The sequence below is a fragment of the Cryptomeria japonica genome, chromosome 3, assembly GCF_030272615.1.
Source record: "Cryptomeria japonica chromosome 3, Sugi_1.0, whole genome shotgun sequence".
Classification (NCBI taxonomy): Eukaryota; Viridiplantae; Streptophyta; class Pinopsida; order Cupressales; family Cupressaceae; genus Cryptomeria; species Cryptomeria japonica.
This window is the reverse complement of record NC_081407.1, coordinates 324,758,447-324,774,851: the sequence shown is the minus strand read 5'-3', so window position 1 is coordinate 324,774,851 and position 16,405 is coordinate 324,758,447.

Here is a 16,405-nt window from a genome sequence, read left to right as displayed (position 1 = left end):
TTCTCACATCTAAGATAGAGGGCATTTCTGCATATCAGACCAAAATTTCAAAACTAGTTTCAAATACACTTTTTGAATAGAGTTGTCTTTAAACTATCACAAACTGTGAAACTAGTCCAATAATCAGGTTTATCAATAAAATAAGGTACTTCCAAAGGCTTCATAAGCATACAATTCACAACAAGTTAGTGATTCAACCATCCTAAGTGCAAAAAATTAACATCATTATCAACTTCTCATCAGGATATATCGAATACTTATATGACTTTTAAATATCGCCTTAAGAAAAGAAAACCCAGTTATAAGGCTACTCTGAAGAGGATAAGATTCTTGTATATCAATCACAAGATCTTGTTAAAACATAGGACATTCCTACACTGTTTTCGTCACTATTTATGTGGTTATGGGACAAAATTTGATAGAGAATTTTTGCAAGCACACACCTTTCAACAACAAGACGCTTTATAACAACACACCAATAACAATGGTAAAATCAAAAAATCTTATCTTCCTAAACCAGTAATCACTTATTGAGTTGTATTTAGAAGGTCAAAACTTGAGAAGTTTTCAAATCAATTACATGTCAGTTTGGACTAGAGCTCTATACGAGCAATTAAGAAAGCAACAAAAACAAATGGAAGAAGATAATTCAATGTTTCAAACTTTTGGATACATGAATGTTGATGAAGAAGCAGTCAATAACACCATTAGAGACCTTAAACAAGATTTTAAATGTGACAAACTAATGGAAAATTTATTGGAGAAATAAAATGAAAAATACCTTCTAATGTTGGCAAAATCAGGAGCTAAATTGCCACAAGACTTTAACATAGAAAGTTTGAAAAAAAATGCAGAGATGAGTAACAATCAAAACATAGATGATCCAAATAATGAGGATGTAAATCAAGTAAATCATGAGGAAACAAGAGGATATAAAACAAGAAAATACCATGGTGGTACAAGAAGAGAGCATGGTGATAGAAGAACTTATGAGGATACAAGGAAAACCCGCATGAATAATCCTTTGTTAACTCTCACTCATCAAATGAAAACCTTACAACAACAAATACAGGATATGGAGAATGGAACGAGTTCCAAGAAATATTCATTGGAGGACATCTTCCCATATCCTCTTGACAAAAGTTTAAACATGATACCATTCCCACAACATTATGAAATCCATAAATATGATAAATATGATGGGAAATCTGATCCTCAAGATAAAATTAGGGAATTTTGCACACTGAGTATGGAATTCGTACATGATGAAACTTACCTGATGCGTCTATTCCCTAGGAGCTTAAATGGACAATCAATGGAATGGTTCTCAAGACTACTATCTGGAATTAAATCTTTTGAAGAACTTGTGAACAAATTTATCTCACAATACTCCTAAAATTTAAGAAATGAGATAACAATGCTAGATTTATGTAATGTCAAGCAAAAGAATGGTGAACCTTTCATGGTCATTTTACAATGATGGAAATGAATGTTCAATAGATATATAAGAGATGTACCCGATCAAGAGAAAATGGACATATTCATTGACAACCTTATTAGTAAAATGAGTTACTTTCTTAAAATTAAATGTACTCCTTTTGCTAACATGATTGAAAATGGTCTAAAGATAGAAGATGCAATGGTAAAGAAGGAGAGTTAAAATTTTACAACAATTCCTACAACAACAACAATTACAATAACAACAACAATAACAATGACAAACTTAAATTTTGGTCAAAGAATAGGAATGTTACCAATGGAGGAAATGATGACAACAATGCTACCAAACAACAACCAATATTTAACTTATCAAGTCAAGTATCAAACAACAACAATCAAGAGAACAATAAATCCAAGTCTTTCTTCTCGAATCCTCGCAGGAAATTCACAAACATTGGAGAACCATTGGAATTAGCTTTGAAAACTCTTCTTGCAAATAAATTAATTACTTTACCAGAAGTAAGAAATTATGAACCTCAAGTCAAACCTAATTGGTGGAATGACAATCATTTTTGCAATTACTTTAGAAACAAAGGACACCAAACTAATGATTGCCAAAGATTGAAACATCTTGTTTAAAAATTGATTGATAACGAAACTATCAAAATGGACGATCATAAGATGAATGAATCACATCTAGCATTCAAAACTCCACTTCCAAAATATAAAAAGGGTGAAAAATCTAAATCAAAAGATGACAAAGGCAAAGCTAAAGTAAATTACACTTATACATATGATGATGTGGTCAATGTCATCATCGTTAAAGATAGCACACCTTTAGAACCAATCAACATTGTTACAAGAAGAAAAGTGAAGGTTACATTTATGGGTATAAAAAATGAATCAACATCCACTTCAAGACAATACAACTTAGTGGAACAATTGCAAAGGATACTCGCTCAAATATCAATTTTGGAACTCCTAAAAGTTTCACCTATGCATAAGGAAATATTGGAGAAAGCTCTAATGGAAACAACAATTTCAAAATATTTGGATGTGGATCAGTTCCAAAACATGGTGGGACACCTCATAGCCCCTCATTGCTTATCTTTTTATGAAAATGATGACTCATCCTTGAGACACCCTCATAATGCTACCTTACATGTTGAAGTCACCATTCATAAAACCCGTGTCAAACGCATACTCATAGATGGTGGAGCTGCCTTAAACATTTGTGCATTAAGTTTAATAAAGGCTTTGGGATATTCAAAAAATATAGTAGATCCAAAGAAGAAAATAACCATTAAGTCTTATGATGAAGAAGAGCATTCTTCTAAAGAAACTATGGTGTTACCAATCAAAATAGGACCTATGGAAAGGAATACATTATGTCAAGTTTTAGACTTGAATCTATCTTATAACATTCTTCTGGGAAGACCATGGATTCATGACATGCAAGTAGTTCCTTCTACATACCACCAATGTGTAAAGTTTCCTCATAATGGACAAGAAGTCACTATAGTCACAAACTCCAGTGAATATTGCAATAATCTGAAACCAACACATGATGCAAGAGTTCCACATAATAGAGAATCAGTCTACCCCACCAAAGAAATTCAAGAAAAATTATGGGAAGCCTTTGAGAAAAAGCTCAAACTAAACGATGAAGGAATGGGAAAGTATTCTTTACATAGCTTGCCACTTTCACCTAAATCATATGGAAAGCCTACAAATGTTCAACCATGGACCTCAGAAAAATTAGTAGAAATGTTTAATAGAGCATTTGTTAGAGCTGGAACACTTGTAGAAGAAACCAAAGACAAAGACATTCTTAGTTGGTTGTACAAAGATGAAAATGAAACTATAGCAACAACTGCAGAATTTAATATTCCCACAGAACAATATGGCAATGGTTATAAGATCATGCAAAAAATGGGATATGAAGGAAAAGAACCAATTGGTAAGCAATAAGAAGGCATTTCAGAACCTATTTGTCGTCACACACAATCTAAAGAAGATAAATTAGGACTCGGATATCGTAAATCAAAGAAAAAATAATATAATTATCAACATCCTGTTGGCAAATACACACTCCAATGAGAAATTGTAGGTGATTGAAGGTATTGTCATTGATGGCAACCTTAAAATTCTATGGAACTGGCACCGACAGACACAAGTATAGGTACAGGCACCGGAAAAGATGTCCATCGGCACCCTGGCTGACAAGATTTTGTTTATTTGTAAAATCTTTTTGTAAGCCGACAAGGAGAATTGTAATAAGGCTCATATATAAGTATGAGATCTTGTAGAACATCTGTAATAAGGAATATGTGGAGATGGATATTATGTATGAATATTAAGGCAGATTGTGGAATAAGGTTTATGATTATTGCAAGAGCTTAAACTGATACTTAACCTGGCATAGTAGATGCTGATTCAAAGTAGTACATGACATTGGATTTATATAATCCACTTTTGTAAGTCAGTGAGACTTCCTTTTTGTATTTAAGCAGTGAGCTTTAGGAAGTTGGCCTTCTTGCATGTGCAGGCCCCTATTGTATCAGTAATATTCACTTATTGGCCAGTGAGCGAATATTGTGGGTCACAAATCCCACCAAGGTTTTTCCCACACCGGGTTTCCTCGTTAAAAATATTGTGCTATGACGTGCTTTCTATGTTGTGTTTACTAATCTTATTTATTGCATTATTTCTGGTTTACTGGTACACTATTTTGGATTGCAATTCATTTAATAAGTTCAAAAAATCCATTAACCAGTTAAATTTTGATTCACCCACCCCTCTTAGTATCTTTGGGAATCCTAAAAATTGGTATCAGAGCCTGGTCCTCTATTTTCAAAAGCCTAATAGCTTGAGGAAGATTCTGACACTGGTAGAGATGGAAAATTTGAGAAAGCAATTTGAAACAACTCTTTCAAACTATGATGTAGAAAAGTTGAAGAATATGAAACTTGAAGATGATCTGAAGGCTACACAGGAAATCATTTAAGGACCTCAGGAAAATATCACTATTGCTAGGAACAAAAAAAGAGAACTTCATGAGAAGATACAGAGTGATGATGATGAAAAAGAAACTCTTAATAATCTTGTAAGCAAGTTGAAACAGGATAACGTGGCCTTGAAGAATGAAATGCAAGATATGACTATGAGGTTTTGTAAAGACATTGAAGACCGAAAGAAGAATGAAGATGTCTTGGCTAGGAGAATCAATGATGCTAGAAATGAAAATCTAAGACTCAGTCATGAAAATGACATGTTGAAGATAGATATAATTCACTTGGATCATGTTAAAACTGAACTCATGAGACAAAAAGATATCTTGGAAAATGAGTTGGCTACTGAAAATCAACACAAGGAGAAATTCAAGAAAAGTTTAGAAGAACTTGATGACATGCTGAAAAATGAGAAACCTAATGGAGATACTAATGGCCTTGGCTTTGAAGTTGGTGAAAGATCTAGTACTGCAAACAATCATGATCACAGTAAATCGGTAAGACAACCTAATGCCTACAAATTTAATGGAAAATGCTTTAACTATAACAAGTATGGTCATAGAGAAAATCAGTGTAGATCTAGAAACTATCAGAACACCAATGCACCCATCGGTCAATGTTCTAAATGCAACAAAGTTGGTCACAACTCAGAAAATTGCAGAATGAATGTAAGATGTTATGTTTGTGGAAGATTTGGACACTTATCTAATCAATACAGAACACATACTGACATATGATATGGAAAAGCTATTCAAAAAAACAATGTGACTTGTTATGCTTGTAACAAGATTGGACATATTGCAAAATTTTGTAGAAGTAAGGCATCACCGACAAATAATGAAGGACCCAGTTTGAAAGGTAAAGAAAAGGTTGAAGAAGTAAAGCAAGAATTTTCAAAACAATCGATCATAAAGTCAGATATGAATGTTAATGAAGCTATTCCTTCATAGGTAGAATAGAGTATCACTCCTCCGGGAGAAGATTCTTCATCTAACTAAAAAGAAACCTTTTGGGGGTATGGCAACAAATTGAAAAACATGCTAATTTACCCTCAGTTGATGGTGAGAAGTTGAAATACTTCTTTACCAGTAGATGTGTTAAGTTTGACTTAACCAACAGACATTAAATATGGTAGTTGGAGGAAATGACATTATAAAGCAAATGTTTTGGCTCTCTTTTCATTCACTAAGCATTCAAACTTCCTTAGAGCGCGAAAATTCCGAGCGAAGGCATCCATAGTGATAAGTGAAGCAAATCATTCAAGCACTCATACCTAAAGGCAGATTAAGGTATTTATAATAATGGCTTCCTCCTCTGCACCTGAATTCATTACAAACCCTATTGTAATTGAGGTTGTTAAGCGCCCTAGACTCGTATTTAAGATTATTCCTGAAATTGCGAAGAAAGATGATACCCTAGGAGAATTCTCAAAAGTATCTAAAGGAGTTGCTTATGCTGAGGATCCTAGAATCTACATACATTGTCATATAGAAGAACTAGGAGATGATGAAATTAAGAACATGTATAGGACTATTATATGTGATAAAAATGGAAATGTTAAACCAGAACATAAGATAGTCGAAACCCTAGGTTTTGTGGAGATTCTTAGTATCCCTAATTTTCCCAAGGATGTTATAAGGATAGTGTTAAGAAGAGTTCATGGAGAGTTCTTTTGGTTGGATTCAATTCATAAGATAACCAAAGAGGCAGTTAGGGTAGTGATAGGCTTACCTTCCACCGGTAGAAGGCCTGACAAGACTAAAAAGGTTCCAAATGACACTGCAATGACCCTAACCGGCACAAACTTTGACAAGAGATCCTTGAGAGTAAACAATGTAAAGGATATCAATGTAAGGTTAATTAGCATGATTCTTGGATACAAAGTTACACATGCCAACAAATTAAACTTTGTTTCTAGCTTATGTATCAAAAGTGCTTATGACTTGGTAAATGGCTGAAGGATGAACTGATAGACAACCTAAAGAAAATCAAAGGGGACAAGAAAGGGACTTTCAGATTTAGCAATTTACTTGTATGTTTAATGTTGTATAACCAAAGAAGTACCCGGTATAGGTAGAAAGGATTTTGGTTTTGACATACCGATAGGAAAACAACTACTGGACATTCTAAACAACATGGGAGATGACAAAGAAAAGAACATAAATGAACATTTTCAAACACTAAAAGCTAGAATGAAAATTAGAGAAAGGTTATCTCAATCTATAGTAGATAAATATCAAAAGGAGATATACTTTGTGATAAAGAAAGATAAAATCTGGATGGAGGCAGTGGTTCCAAGGACTATTTGGGTTACAGAAATGGGATATGAAGTTGATGAGAACATAATTGAAACGTATGCAAAAGCACTTCTAGAAGCCCCTAAAGAACCAATTGAAGAAATAGTTGGTAGGGCTGAAACAATTGAAAGAAAAATTCAATCTCAGAAAAGAATTAAGAAAACTAAATAGATAGTAAGAAAAGGAACAAGGCAGGCAAAAGCAATCAAGGAAGATGTACTGAATAAAACTGGTATTAAGGAGAGTGACTTGGAAGGACTACAACTAGAAACACATCTTTCACCGGTTGCTACCTCCTTTGACAGTGAAATACCAACATAATTTAAAAGGGTAGTAAGAAAAAGGAAAAACCCACCGATACCCGCTCCTACACCTAAGAGAACAAGACAGAAACAACAGGCAGTTAGGCCTTCGGCAAAAAAGTTGACACCAAAGAAAAGGAAGGAAAAACAAGTTATCCCTCCTTTGGAAAAACTTTTGAATGAGATAACTGAACATGGCAAATTATCAAATATCAGCAAGTTGTATAACACACTTTCGAATGATGAAAAAGAAAGTATAGAAAAAAGTGTTATCTTACATCTTGATATCTATAAGAATTTTTTGATGGAAGCTGTAGATGATATACCCAATGATTTGTATAGAAGGTTAGAAGCAAGAAGGGTAGAAATTATTGAATCGGATAAAAAGATCAAGATAGAAAAACTACTTGCAGTTCACCTAGTGAACTCAACGCAAGAGATAGATGAATTAATAAGTGAGGCTAATCGGACAGTATTTTCAATCGGTCACCGACATGTAGCACTAATGAAAGGAAGAGTTAATGAGATATCGGATGAAACTATAGACAAGTGGGATATATTCTTTGTTGAAAATGAGAAATAAGAAGAGCTTAAAAGAGCAAAGACTTTTAAAGTCTATCAAAAGGAAAAGGACAAAGGTAAAGGTAAGATAGGTGGACCTTCGAGCATAAAGATAATAGACAACTTACCCCCACCTCCTTTTGATACTCCACTAGCAATAGAGAGTATGGAGACAACACATGAAGACACAATAGTTGAGACAAATGTTGAAGAAACAGTTGGAGATATTGAAATTGGGAGTGAGCAACAAACTGAACAGACAATGGATACAGGAAAAGAAGATAGCACTGGTGTACATAATGATGTATCTACTAAGCAACCGGCAACTGATAGCAATGAAAAATCTGTTGAGATACCAATTGTAGACATTCCAAAAGTAAACATAGAGCCACCGATAGAAAACATAGAGTCACAAACAGAAAAATCGGCAGTGGATATCACTGAAAAATCATCAGAGGCACCATCAGAGAAACCATTAGTAGAGAGCACAGACAAATAGGTAGAGACAGATATAGAGAAACAGGTAGAGCAATAGGATCATTCATAGGTACATTCAGAGACAGTGCCACCGGCTACAACTGAAAAACCTAAACCTTTGGTAGTAGAAATGGAGACACAAACTGACCCTCCAGAGAAAGATGAAAACAAAGCTATTACCACCACTAGCAGATTACAAATTGTGAAGGTAGTTGGACAGTCATCCGGAACATCCATGACTGAATTTAGACCTACTAATGTGATAGAGGTATTGCTAGATTCAATTAAGAAAATAACAAATTGCAATGCACTAGCTTATAAGGCTATTGATGACACCATACCAATTTTGAAGATGATTGCACCTAAGTGTAACTTAGAGAATAAAGATTCTTTAGGCCAATCAGACACATTGTCTAAATACATAACTGACAATCTTCTGACAATTGATCAAATCAATGAGGAGACTTTCAAAGAGAAAATGAATAAAGAGAAGGAAATTTTTTTTGAGGAGACAGTCAAGAAGAATAAGGAACATATGGATACATTATTACCGGTACTAGGCAAGACGGTTTTGGACTTCAAGAAACTGTACAAAGATACATGTAAAACAAACATATTGATAGAAGATATAGATAACGAGATCAGCATAGCTCAAAAGGAAATTAATGATATTGCTGACAATTTAATAGGTTCATTGGATTCAATATCGATAGTAGAATAGGAAATTACAAGATTTGAAGAGAAAATAGAAAAACTTGAAAAAGATAAGGAAAGGTTAAAATTTAAGGCAAAGGAACTAAAGTGTAGACTAGGTCCTAAACTAGATATCCTCATCTCTTTGAGAAAAGAGATTTCTGAGGCTCTTGTTCCAGGACTTAAGACACCGGAAGAGAAAATGCACTTTCTCACCGATACAATCCAGAGGACTGAAGTAGCACTGAAAGACAGTGAAAGATTCTACAATAGTCTAAATGTTGCTTTAGCAGATTTATATCAGATTGTAACCAACCAGTTACAAGGATCAAGACAGGAACTACACTTAATTGACATTGAATGACAACCTTTGTCATTGATGCCAAAGGGGGAGTAGTAGAGGATGAGAAAAAGAAATAAGGATGAAAAATGTATGATAGAAGAGATCATCTACTCAGGGGGAGCACACAGTTTTGATAGTTTTGGTAAGATAGTTTTGGACAACATTTTTGGATACACTTTTTGGCTTTTTCTCATGAGTGTTGCCATCAATGCCAAAGGGGGAAATTGCTGGCAAATGCACACTCCAATGAGAAATTGTAGGTGATTGAAGGTATTGTCATTTATGGCAACCTTACAATCCTATGGCACCGGCACCGTCAGACATAGGCACAGGCACAGGGACTGGCACTAGCACCGACACCAGCGCCGACAAAGATGTTTACCTGTAGCTTGACCGACAAGATTTTGTTTATTGTATTTTGTATTTATTTGTAAAATATTTTTGTAAGCTGACAAGGCGAATTGTAATAAGGCTCATATATAAGTATGAGATCTTGTAGAACATCTATAATAAGGAATATGTGGTGATGGATATTATGTGCGAATAGTAAGGCAGATTGTGGAATAAGGTTTTATGATTATTGCAAGAGCTTAAATTGGTACTGAACCTAGCATAGAAGATGTTGATTTGAAGCAGTACATGACATTGTATTTATATAATCCACTTTTGTAAGTCAGTGAGACTTCCTTTTTGTATTTAAGCAGTGAGCTTTAGGCAGTTGGCCTTCCTGCATGTGCAGACCCCTATTGTATCAGTAATATTCACTTATTCGCTAGTGAGTGAATATTGTGGGTCACAAATCCCATCGAGGTTTTTCCAACACCGGGTTTCCTTGTTAAAAATATTGTTTTATGATGTGCTTTCTATGTTGTGTTTACTAATCTTATTTACTGCATTATTTCTGGTTTACCGGTACACTGTTTTGGAATGCAATTCATTTAATAAGTTCAGAAAATCCATTAACTGATTAGATACTGATTCACCCCCCCCCTCTCAGTATCTTTGGGAATCCTAACACATCCAAGGTGGAGAAAGAAAGAAGTCCCTAAAAGAGAACCATGGCAAGAGAGACTACACCAAGAAACATAAATAGTAGCTAACAAATAGAAACAAGAAGAATATGAGAAATAGCAAGAAGAACTTGCAATCAAAAGAGAATAAGAATCTTGCAAACAAGTTCAAGGAATACAAAAAAGTGTTGAACCTAATCAAGATATTCTAGAAGAAGTGAAAGAATAGATGACCAAAATCAAAGAACTTTTCTCACCATATAACATTCCTATTAGATATAGTGGTGTAATTCTAGACAATGATTCAAAGACAAATTCAAACAAATATGAGTGGGGTCCAGATCTATCATCTGGTGTATCAAGTGAAGAAAAGGATGAAGAAAAAACAATTATTACAAATTAAGACTCATCTTTCACAAAACAAAGAATAGAATTGGAAAGAAGACAAGAAGAAATCAAAATTAAGAGGAAAGAGGCATATGCAAAACAACAAAAGAAAGAGGATGAAAAAGAACAAGAAGTAGCACCACAAGAAACACAAACAATTATTTATCAATCATCATAAGTTCAACAAAATATTGGATCTCTATCAAATATTGAACAAGAAATACCAAGGTATGGAAGAACCATAGAAGAACTAATAGATTGTCAAGTAGGATTGACTATTAGTCTAGAAGAAGCTGAGTTCAAGAGAAGACCAAAGATAACAAAAGAATTCTGTGTCATGTGCACAAGTATGCCAACTTCAAGATACAACTGAATCTATTGAAATTAATCAAGAAGGAGCTTGTAGTATCAAAGATGTATGTGTTGATATAATCCCTTCATTTGATGGACAAACGTGAGATGATGAGTCACTTGATTATGAATCAAAAAATACCAATCCTGATTTTGTTAGAGATAATTGGAGAGCACTTGGGAGAGACTATACTCAAGAGAGTTCTATCTATGAAATTACCTACTCTACACCAAACTATGACTATTACGTCATGAATCTTGACACACCTAACAATGACGATGACTATGACTTACCCCTGCTTCATCCATAACTGATTGATTGAGATAACTTAGAAAACCCTAAATTGGATGTCTTTTCCAATGATCATGATTTAGCCGTATATCTTAATATTGTTGAACCCATAACACCTAAGATATCTTCCAATGTAGAATCGATTAATGCTTCTTGCAGTTAGGAGAATGCCAAACTTTCCAGTCGCAAAATTGAAATAAAACAAGGAAAAAGACCTAGTGTTGAAAACCATCTCATGACAACACTAGATCAGTGAAGAGGATAAATGAAGGACGTATCTGATGGTGAAAACCTCTTTGAGGTGCCAAAATATGGAAATTTTGACACCCTCCTTGCATATTTTCAAGAGAGATCTGCTATTTTAATAGAGCCAACAAAAGCAATAAATATTGACACAACAATTTTCCATGATATGATGCATACATTTATGGAAGATTATGTAGATGACATACTTGTAAAATATCATACAAGGAAAGAACATTTGAACATCTTGGGCAAGATCTTTGATAGGCTTGAACAATATTAGTTAAGATTGAATCCAAAACAATGTACATTTGGAGTAACCTTTAGAAAACTTCTTGGGTACATTATATCAGCTCATAGAATTGAAGATCCAGAAAGGTCAAAGATATCATGGAAATGGAGTCACCTAGGAACATAAGTCAATTGCATTCTCTACAAGGGAGATTGCAATCAATTAGAAGATTTGTCTCTCAATTAGCATATAGATTTCATCCATTCACTCATCTTTTACACAAGAATGTTCCATTCAAATGGGATCAAAAGCGTGAAGAAGCTTTTATGCAAATCAAAGAATATTTGATGAATCCTCCAATGCGTGTATCACCAATCAAAGGGAAATCATTGTTACTTTACATCTCAACAAAAAATGTATCACTAGGAGCTCTCTTAGCACAGCATCATGAAGAAGGAAAAGAAAGAGCAGTGTACTACATCAATAGAACACTTGTAGGCTATGAATTGAACTATAGATTATTTGAGAAGACATGCCTAGTAGTTATGTTTACAACTCAGAAATTATGACATTATATGCTGACTCATTCTGTGAAACTGATAGAAAAAATAGATCCACTAAAGTATTTATTGAGCAAGTCAACTTTGATAGGCAGACTGGTAAAATGGGTTATGGTACTAAGTGAGTTTTATATAGAATATGTTGATCGAAAAGATATCAAAGGACAGGTCATTGCTGATCAATTGGCTGAAGAAACCTTACAACCATTGCACATTGAATTTCTTAATGTAGACATTCTGACAATAAGTACAAAATTTTGGGAGTTGTATTTTGATGGCTCCTATAAACAATATGGATCAGGCGCTAGAATTTTGTTCATCACACCTCAGGGACACAATTCCAAAATTATATAGACTATGGTTTCCATGCACAAACAATACTGCAGAATATGAAGCATTGGCTATTGGGCTCAAAATGGCTATTGAATGGAACATTAAGGAATTGCATGTTTATGGTGATTCACAACTTATAATCAACTAGATAAATGATGATTATCAAACTAAGGATGAAAAGATCATGCCTTACAAACAAATGGTTGAAGAGTTTAAAGAGAATTTTGAAGAAATGTCATTCACTCAGATCCCAAGAAATGATAACAAAGCAACAGATGAAATGGCTACAATAGCATCTCTTTTGCAGAATTAGGAGAATCAACAATATTATGAATTCCTAGTGGAAGATATCTTGAATCCTACTATTGAATCCTAGAATACTCACATGATTTTCCATATATCTGGAACCAATCAATCCTTATATGGCTAAACTTATCAATACTTAAAGGAGAATATCCTTCCTCCTGACCTATCCCACAATCAGAGAAATTTTTTTATCCGTGAGTCATCCCGATATACTATTATTGTTGATACCTTATATAGGCGAGGTCTAGAAGCACTTTATTGAGATGTCTCAAACAAGAAGAATCTGAGAAAGTTCTTAATGAAGTCCACATAGGTATTTGTGGCACGCACTCAAGTGGATTAACGTTGGCTAAGAAACTTATTCATTTGGGTTACTATTGGCCTACTATGGAGAGAGATTCATTTACATATACCAAGAAATGCAAACAATTCTAGATACATGGGAATCTCATCCATGCACCAGCACAAGAACCCCATCCTATGGAAGGTTCATGGCCATTTTCTCAATGGGGTCTTGATTTGGTAGGTAAGATAAACCCTTCATCCTCTAATGGACACAAGTTCATTATGAATGCTACTAAGTATTTTACTAAGTGGATTGAAGCAGTGCCTTTGACAAAAGTGATAGGAAAACAAATATCATCATTCATCCTGAATTATATAATCTATCGCTATGGAGTCCCTATGACCATTATCACTGATAATGGAAGACCATTTAAGAATCAAGATGTGAAGGAACTATGTGAGCAATTTTATATTCAACATAGGTTCTCTACTTCATATTATCCATAGGGAAATGATCAAGCCGAGGCATCAAATAAAACAATCTTGAAAATCCTGAAAAAATAGTCAATGAAGCTGGTAAAGACTGGCACATTCAGCTAAATCCTTCTCTTTGGGCATACCGAAGTAGCATTCACACACCAATGGGAGCAACTCCATATTTCTTAGTCTATGGATCAGAAGCCATATTACCAGTAGAAGTAGAGATACCTTCTCTATGAGTGTCCTTGAAAGGTCTTATACCAAAAGAAGAACAACAAGTCTCTAGACTTCAAGAACTTGAGATAATTCAAGAACGTCGCCAAAATGCTACAGATCATTTGAGGGCATATCAACAGATAATGACAAGAATTTGTAATCACAGAATTAAGCCACACATTTTTCACATTGGAGATCTAGTTCTCAGGGAGAATCCAAGAAATCAGCAAGATCAAGAAAAGAAGGGAAAGTTTGAGCCAAATTGGTTAGGTCATTTAGTTATAGTAGCAACATATGGCTTAGGAGCATACAAGTTATCTACCCCTAAAAGTGATTGGTTTGATGAGCCCATCAATTCCATCCAGCTCAAGAAGTTCTATGCTTGAGACATAAAGTCTTGAAAAAATCAATAAAATGCATATAAAGTCTTGAAGAAATCAGTAAAAATCAGAAAAGCAGAAAATCCCTAAAAACACATAAAATAGCAAAAACAATACAAAGAAAATAAATAAAAAATATCGATCAAATATGGAAAAAATGCAATAAATTTAGATAGTGAAAACCTGGTAAATAGGCACTATCGAAAAGTGAGTTCTTCCATCTATGAGATTACTTCGCACACCTATCCACTCCATCCTATCACATCCATTGCTTCCATCTATCCTAGTCTATCCATTTCATCTTTCACATATATTGCTTTGAACCATTTAGGAAGAAATATGCACCTTATCAACAGCTATCAATATTTGACATATTTAGCATAGTCATTGTCTTGGATTTTATCATAATTGATCAATCTACATCGTGTCCTACCATGGATTTTGATCATTTTTTGTACATCCATAATAAAGTTATGTTTCTGCTGGGGAAAAAATCCTAATTCCTTTTGCTAAGGTGGTCTTTTAAATATTTGAAAATCCAAAACATTCAAAAAACTTAGAAAAGCAAAACTATTAGATTTTGCCAAGATCAAGGGCACAATGAAAAGCACACAAAAGAGAGACAATAGTTTGACAAGAACAAATTGTATTCTCATCAATATACAAATGATCAACTGGATTAACCATTACAATTAATATAGGCCTGCATATATAGGCAAGGCCAAATGGTTATGTGAGCATACAATCATGACATGTGGCTAAATGAGAAACAAGGGTAGGTAAAAAAAAGTAGGGGTAGGTAGGAGAAATAATATAATATTCCACAAGAGGTGGATCAGCAACTGAATGTGGAATGTAACAGCAAGACAAGACTACTAAAGGTGGAATTTCTCCTACAAGCATAATCCCTATGTGCACACTTCTCTAAGTGTCTCATCCAAACTACGATGTGTTAGATTCAATGATAGTCCCACATACACTGAGAGGGGGGGTGAATCAGTTGTCTGTTAATAATTAGCACAAAGTATCTATCTCCCTGTAGACTTCTTGTTCTTGCCGGACCACACAAGTCAGTATGAATTAAATGAAGAACAATATTAGATTTCTCAGAAATACTCTTAAAAGTTGTTCTAACTTGCTTTCCCATTTGACATTCCTTACATACCGGGTTGTGAGGTTTCACAATCTTAGGTAAATCTAAATGTCGGTGTAAGCACCTATCGGTGCCGGTGTCTACCAGTGTATGATATATGTGATATCAGGCATGTAGAAACCTATTGCCAGTTGGTTGCCATCAATGGAAACATCAACTATTCTCATTAGAGTGTAGAATGCCAAAGCTCTCCCCCTTAATCTTCTCCACCTAAGAAAACAAGGACACTAAGGAAAAAGAAACAAGCAGTTGGGGAACCACAGAAGAAGCTTACATCAAAGAAGAAATAGACACCAGTTACCCCTACACTAGATGATCTACTGAATGAGATTACACAGGAAGCTAATCTGGTAAATGTAAACAAATGGTATAATTCTTTTAAAGATTCTGACTAACAAACCATTGAAGAAAGCATTATCCTACATTTGGATATATACAAGAAAGTTTTGATAGAAGTGATTGATGATTTACACAATGATTTATACTTTAGATCAGAAGCTAAAAGTCTATATGTGATGGAACCGGACAAGAAGTTGAAAGTTGAAGAACTCTTGGTTGTACATCTGGTAAATTCTAGAGAAGAGATAGATGAGCTTATATCTGAAGCTAACTGGTCAATAGTTGTTAGTGGACATAGGCAAGTAATCCTGATGGCTCGAAGGGTTAAGGAAATTGCAGATGAGACTGCAGATAAATGGGACATATTTTTTGTTGAGAAGGAAAAGCAAGAGGAAAGAAACAGACCGAAAGTGGAAACAACATTCAATGTATATGAGAAAGATAAGGGAAAAGGTAAAATAGGTGGTGTACCTTCTATAAAAGTAACAAATAGCATCCCTCCATCGACTTAGGACACCCCTCCTTTAACCTCAACATCACTAGTTCATACAGCTAATCCACCGGATATGATTACTGAAGGTATAACTCATGATGGTACTAACCTGGAGTCAGAATTACTCTTTACCATTAATTTGGATACCTAGAATATAAACATTATGGTGGACAAAGAGACTACAGAAGTTAAGGCAGATGATCTCAAAGATAGCAAGATCT